General features: G+C 38.0%; 1 pseudogene; it reads left to right on the forward strand.

The window, feature by feature from the left end:
- Positions 1 to 1137: 1137 nt before the first annotated feature.
- On the forward strand, positions 1138 to 7570 carry LOC120097190 (uncharacterized; annotated as a pseudogene).
- The last annotated feature ends 232 nt before the right edge of the window (positions 7571 to 7802 follow it).

Here is a 7802-nt window from a genome sequence, read left to right on the forward strand (position 1 = left end):
AGATAAGGGCTTTCATTGTGAGGTTATTTCTGTATGGTTGTGTAGCAGATTTATTGTGAAAATAGTATTTCAAGTTGTTTGATTTGCAGAAATAACTAGCCTTAATGCTTCAGTTTCCAATGGTAATTAGTTTTCAACCCAGACAGTCTGGATAACTACGTATTTACTACCTTGTAAAGGACTATCATAACAAGCCCTTGAGCATTATTTGAAAATTAATAAACTAAAGTAGGAGGAAGCACTTTGCTTTCCCATAGCAACATAGACTGAGTTATACTGTTTTATTGCAAAATTCACTTTTCAATTATAGGTTTACTAAATTAAGTGGCTTGAATAGCATAAAAACAATTATTAGTTTCTTCACACTGCAGATGACTAATGCAATGAGTCCATTTTACTGTAAAAAAAAAGAGGAAAAGAAAAGAAACCTCTTTTCTTTAAAAACTAAATTCTTTCCTCTAATTGCTGGGGAATAAATCGTAATTCACAAATAAATCTTTTTTCTGCTGTATTAATAGAAAATCCTGCTGTCGCTAACTGGGATTTTCTAAATTGAGTAAAATAATTCATCCTAAAATCTTATTTCTAAAGCCTTTTCAAGTTTACATTTTCCTTTACTGAAAAAAGAAATTCCAAGTAGACCAACTTTATTGTTAACATTTGCAAATGTGCAAAAGGTTTGGCAATCTGGACGGGGCTAAATAACCATCGCCACTGGTGATTTTATTAAATTTAAAGATTGTATATTAAATTTAAAAGCTGTATAAATTGGGTTAATTGTTCAGAAGAGAGCGAGGAAGACAAAACTACGTAACCTAATTCTCGCCATCACAGGATGACAGGGCTGCTAGTATAACCTGAGAGAAAAAGAGTGCTGTAATTTGTACTACAAACCCTAGACAGGGGCTGTGTTACATAACATGTAAACTTAATTGCTGACTCCATATGAATAGTATAGTGTGTGTGTGTGTGTGTGTGTGTGTGTGTGTGTGTGCATGCGTGTGTGTGCACCTGAAGAATCTCTCTAACGGAGATTATAAAAAGTGATAAACAACAACAAAAGATGAGTATTTTTCTCCCATATGTCCTCCAAGCTTTACTGAATCTCAGCGCATTTGCTCACTTACACTTTACAGCATGGTAGAAATGAACATGCTTTTCCGAGTGCGCAGGCCTCCTGAGAGGAGACTAGGCGGTTTCCGGTTCCGCTGTCCTCTTCCTCTTCAAAGAGCGGCCAAGAGGCAGATGCCAACGTGCAGTTCTTCGTGAAGACTGACGGGCAAGACCATCACTCTTGAGGTCGAGCCCAGAGACACCATTGAGAAAGTGAAGGCCAAGATCCAAGACAAGGAAGGCATCCCACCTGACCAGCAGAGGCTGATATTCTCTGGCAAACGGCAGGAGGATGGCCGCACTCTGTCTGACAGCAACATCCAGAAAGAGTCCACCTTGCATCTGGTGCTGCGACTGCGCGGTGGCATCATCAAGCCATCCCTTCATCAGCTTGCCCAGAAGTACAACTGTGACAAGATGATCTGCCGCAAGTGCTATTCATGCGGCGGGGCCAGAGCATGTCAAATACAGAGGTGAATGCTAGCAGCAAACCATTGAACAGAGAACGGCAGATTATACATGGACTAACCCATGGCTCCAGCCTCATATGTTGCATAGGGCGGCCTTGTTGGGCACCAATGGAAGGAGAAGCCCTTGGTCCTGCCAAGGCTAGACCCCCGTTGTAGGGGAATATGGGGGGGGGGAAGCGGGAAGGGAGAGTGGTTGTGGAAGGGGAACATCCTTACAGAAGAAGGGGAGAGGGAGGAGATAAGGTTTATGGCCGGGAAACCAGGAAAGGTTATAACATTTGAAATGTAAATAAAAAAAATCCAATAAAAAAAAAGTGCGGCCACATCAACAACAGCCTGCATTCCAAGAAGAATGTCAAATAAAGCTGGGGACATACCTATAAAAGAAAAAAGAAAAAGGAAGTAAGAAAGAAAGAAAGAAAGAAAGAAAGAAAGAAAGAAAGAAAGAAAGAAAGAAAGAAAGAAAGAGAGAGAGAGAGAGAGAAAGAAAATGCTTTCCCAAAAATGTCCAGGCTTTAAGCGCTAGTTCCAAGAGTCCTAAATGATGTAATACTTGCCAAGCCGTTCTCTGGTCTGTAACTTAGTTTGTTCACTTACCAAATGAAAGTGACTTCCAAGAACTGTTGCAAGAATTATGTGAGTTTTTAGACACAAGTTTCCAAAGAGCCCCTAATATACCCTGGTCAGCATAACACGCCTATGCCAAATCCTCATATTTAAATTATTTTTATACAACCTAAGGCATGTTGCACATGTTTAAATCCCTAAGTCTTTACATAATCAATTTAATGGTGATAATTATAAAAAAAGTTGGAAAAAAAGAACAAAAGGAATAGAGTGTATTAACTGTTGAATAGGAAGTCTCTAAGCTGTGCAGATTAGTATTTTTAATGTTCAAAGCGCTGAGACTGGGTTAATATGAGTTAATAAATGAAATGTTCCCATTTCCACAGGGAATGATGCTAAAAAATGAAAATAAAGAGACGAATGAATCAAGTCAAAATACATGACTATGAAAACCCGATATACTATTAGGACCTTAGTAAGGAATATACAGTTTAGGTCCTTAATCTACTTGGATTTGAGTTTTTTTGCAGGGTGATAAATATGGATCTTTCAGCATTCTTCTACATGCAAATATCCAATTAGACCAGCACCATTTGTTGAAGGTGCTTTCTTTTTATTTTATTTTTTTATCATTTTGGCCTTTTTGTCAAAATACAAGTGTCCGTAGGCATACATGCCTACAGGTCTATTTCTGGATCTTCGATTCTATTCCATATATCAACCAAAAAGCATGGCAGGGCTGGACCTAGGCCCTTATACATTTGTAGCAGATGTTCAGCTCTGTCTTTCTGGGGGTCCTCTAACAATTGGGGCAGGGACTCTGTGACTCTGTTGCCTGCCATTGGATCACCTTCTCATAACTGGACTGCCTGGTGGGGCCTCAGTGAGAGAGGGTGAGCCTAGTCCTACTTACTACATTATGTCCCTAGGAAAGGTGACTTCAAGGGTGACTTCCACTTCTCTGAGGAGAAAGAGAGGTAGTAGGGGTTTCTGGGGGGTGGGACTGGGAGAAGGGGGCTCTACGATCATCTGGATGTAAAATAAATAAATTAATTAATAAACGAAAAAAGTACACAGTTAAAGATGTGCTCATTACCACTGAAAAATGGAAAGCTTCAAGAGTTCCCACATAATCACAGACAGGTGTTCAGCTAATGTCGTTAGTGAATGGAATGTATGAGAATGTATGAATGGATGCTGCCACAGTTAGAACCACAAACGTAGATTTAAAGCAAAACTGCAATACAAGCACAACTTTCTGAGGAGTTGCTAGTTGTGTGGCGGGGGTTGTAAGGGGAAGGAGACATGGGGGACATGGGTCACTTGTTGGTTTCCCATGCTCTGGTGGATGTTCCCACATCCACGGTCACCATTAACAGGCTATATTCATATAAAAAATCAATCGGTCAATCAATCAATCAAAATAGGGAAGCAAATACCTTGAAATTTGGAGCAGAGCATGCTGGGAGTATATAAGAAAGTTTGAGATTATTATATATATATAGTCATATTTAATTCTACACATGTGTGAAATAGCAAAAATATCTAACATTAAAAATATCATAGGATATTATAAAAGACAAATTTGACTTCCAGATATATTTCTCCCTTTCTATTCTGCCACAATTACAAACATCTAAAAGTTAAGGGATGTCCTCTAAAAGTAGAGATCTGGATTCTTTGGGAAATGAGCTAGTACCATAGCAGCAGCTTCTGACGTTACCAGCTGCCCATTGCTGGAGGCGGACAAAATGTGTGCCCTCCATGTCTTGGCTACAATTCATGCACATCTCCAGCAAGATCTCTCCTGCAAACCTTGGGCATCTTTGATCTACAGCTTCTAAGCTTTCTATTTTTTTTTGTTTATTGTAAAATGTTATCATAACGATATCTGCTAGACATTTTCACTCTCAGTGTGACAACTAAAAATGTGCCCAAGCACTACTGACTGTAACCTTAAGAGTAAAAGAGTCCCTGAGTTGCACCCTAAACTAGCGGTGCAGAGATATAAATCAAAGGACGATGACAGGCTAACATTAGAGAAGTTTGCAGGGCTGTGGATTTTACAGTGACTATGTCCTTGGCACTGTGGACAGGTTGTTTGTGTAGTTGCTTGCACACGACTACTAATTTAAGTATATTTATTCCAACTTAAGCTATTCAAACTCGAGTATGATAATAATATGGTTTACTACATCCATTGATTTTTTTTGAAGTGGAGAAGAACAAGGAAGCCTGTTAGCAACATGATGTCATACAGTTCAACGTTCTGCGCATGGTGATCTCTGGGGAGTATTAATGTGCTAGCATTTTATTCTGTCTCCTACTTACATATTGTTCCTGGTGAATTGTATTTTGAGCACGACCAGGTTATGCATTATGCACGACCACCATTATTTATGTAAGTGAGGTCTACCACTAACATTCCAATATGGATTTCTTCTTCTTACTGGAGAGCAGTAAAGCTTCCAAGAATAGAAAACCATGCCTAAAATTAAGTAATCCTTGTGAGGCACACCATAATGCTGGAGAAGTCGTGCAGCGATTGAACATTTACATCTGAAGAGGGTCTTTGATAATAATAAGCTGGATAAAATGTTATCTAGTATTATAACATGTTTGCTTAAATTTTATGTGCCCATCTCAGAATACCTTAAAGACAAGATTGGGGATAGTGAGATAATGGTAACATATTTATATAGTACATGCAGGGTCCTGAATTTGATTCCCAAGTAAGCAGCCAAAAAAATCTCAAAATATCACAGAATCAAACTGCCAGACCTTGACAAACATCTGTTATGCTTTGTACAATTTACTTAAGTAATAGTACTTTGAAATGATAAAATTTTATGATTAGAGATTCAGAAAAATAAAAAACAGCACACAGGCTATTTCTTGGTAATTTTGAACTGCTTTCCTTATGCTCTGTGTTGATTCCTCCCTTCTGTGTTATAGGGAGTGTTATTATAGTGCTAATGAAGTTAGTCTATGTAGGTTGACCTCTGTGCCTTTTCCAATTAATTCATTTTATAACTTAAAGCACAGTATAGGGCTTCCTTGGGAAGCCATGCGACCAACTACTTGAACTAGGCTAGTTGGGATGCATTAATTTTGCCTCTTTGCTCATTATCATCAAGACAGAATCACAGAGGGATAAAGATCATGTACTGGGAAACGTCCACTCTTAAAAACAATTGTTTATTTTACTAAAGTGTGTAAAACTATAGTCTTCAAGGCTGGAGGAGCTCCTTACTGTGAATCAGTAAGTGTACTTCATTTTTAAGGCAAAAACCAATTCCAAGTAGATACCATAACACATCTTCAGACTTGGAGAAAAGTAGTCAACTTTTCCAGTGTCCGTGTGAGAAGGAGTTGATCAGTGGTAGCTTCTATATCCCAGGCCTTACCTCCAACCTCAAAACCTCAAGCTTTCAGGCTTCCTTCGAGACAGTATTACCTCAGTTGAAAAACCATTGTAATTCATATTAAACACCACTACAAAAGGGTTTTAGCCACTGAGATACCTCAAGATATCCTTTTTTACCTTCCAACATGAAATAACTGTATATAAAATTCATGTGCACAAATAATTTTATATTTAATTGCGTATACTATGCCCACTGATACTAGAGACTTCCAATGTATTGAGGCAAAAGTTAAACAGTGGTGATCAGAATGTGCATTCTAGAAAAATGTGCTCTCTGGATATTACTTTAGTATGATCTTTTCTTACTTCACCTCAATCCTTTATTTCAGATTAAACAACTGAAGACAAAGGTTGGCCAATTGGATTAAACAAGCTTGAGTATGGCTTGGCTGAGGCCAATATAAGTGGCTTCTATATAATAGAGAAAATAATATAATTTCTTTTGAAAGGTAGATATCTGTCAGTCCACTTTATTATGAAGTTACCTTGGAAGAGAAAATGATGTGTGAGCTAATGAAAGCACAAATAATTACACTGGACATTTTTATGCTGCCACCAGACCTTTGGTAGGCTATATAAACTGATCTTAATTTTGTTATACTGACCCCTTAAGGCACTTCCTATTGTAAAATACTCTATTAAGAATTGGTCTACATTTGGAAAGCAATAATATTAAGTTCGTTATGGCTTTTTGCAGTTCAGGCATTAATTTAGGTTGTGTAATCCTCTTATGACTTTAATGGGTAAAAGCTATTTTAAGAATTTTTGTCAGCAAAGTGTATAGGTATACTTAGAAAGGTACTACACTTTGAGGCCCTTTAAAATATAAATAAGGTATTTATGTTAAATTGATTGATGTTAAAAATGTAACACACCCTGTCAGAAAGCCCTAACAAGACAGGTTCCTGTGTAAGGTAGAATTATTGCTCCACTTTGATTTTGTCTTGATTTAAAAGCTAAGTTTGAGCTATTTCTTTATGAATATGTAACAATATTGTTTGTAATATTAAAGAATGGCATGTTCTTTATGGAAAAAACTATCAGAAAAATAAAGACATCATTATCCTCTTCATGAAATCTTTTTTAATGTCTTTTTTAATATTACAATATATCCTGTGAATGGTATAGTTTAGCTAATACAAATGTTATTATTGAATGTTTCTAAGATTTACTTTTTGTTTTATTTTGTTATTATAATTAATCTTTCAAATAACACTTTTCTACCTTTTGTGGGAAGGCAGTTCAGGGAAGTATAATGGAGGGATAGAGGACTGGGCCACACTTGATGGTTCAGCATGTAAGGTATTAGGAACCGTCTCTGGAACCCCAAGGTAGAGGGAGAAACTGACTTCTAAAAGTTGTTCTCTGACTTTCACAAATCTCTTCTCCTTCTTCCTCCGCCTCTCCCTCTCCTTTCTCCTCTGTCTCTGTTGCTTTCCTCTTTCAGCTTTGCCCCCCTCCTCCTCTTCTTTCTTCTTCTTCCTCCTCCTCCTTTTCTCTTTCTCTCTTCCCTCCCATCTGTCCCTGTCCCTTCCTCCCTTCCTCCCTTCCTCCCTTCCTCTTTCTCCCTCTTTGGCCTCCGATACCTAATGGGAAAAGTAGAGTTTCAGTAACTCCTTACATTTGAAGTATGTCCATGCCTCTGACCAAGCCTTTGCCAGTGCCCATGCTGCAGTGTGTGTGTGTGTGTGTGTGTGTGTGTGTGTGTGTGTGTTTGTGTGTGTGTCTGTATGTGTGTTTGTGTGTGTATGTATGTGTGTCTGTGTGTGTGTCTGTGTGCGTGTGTGTGTGTGTGTGTGTTAATTTTACAAAATAGAAAGAAATTTGTATAAACTTAAACTTTTACATTTATGTCTCCGTGTTTAGAGCACTGGCTTCTCTTCCAGAGGACCTTCATCTGATTCCTAGATCCCACAGGCTGGCTCACAACCCTCTCAACCTGCAGTCTCAGGGGATCACACACCCTCTTCTTACCTGCTCAGGCACAAGGTGAGCGTGGGACATTCGTGGAAGACACCAATACACGTTAAAAAATAAAGGTTTTAAAATTTACATTTAATTATTAAAGAGGTATATTTGTTGAACTCAGATTTTTCATAGTGTTTTGTTTTACCTTTTTAAATTAGAGAATACACAAGATCCCCATATACTTACAAACTTAGTCTATGTAAATGGAAAGATGGTTGATTTTTCTAATTTTTGTTATATGCCCAGTACCAAATCCA

This window comes from Rattus norvegicus, chromosome 15 (genome assembly GCF_036323735.1).
Source record: "Rattus norvegicus strain BN/NHsdMcwi chromosome 15, GRCr8, whole genome shotgun sequence".
Taxonomy (NCBI): Eukaryota; Metazoa; Chordata; class Mammalia; order Rodentia; family Muridae; genus Rattus; species Rattus norvegicus.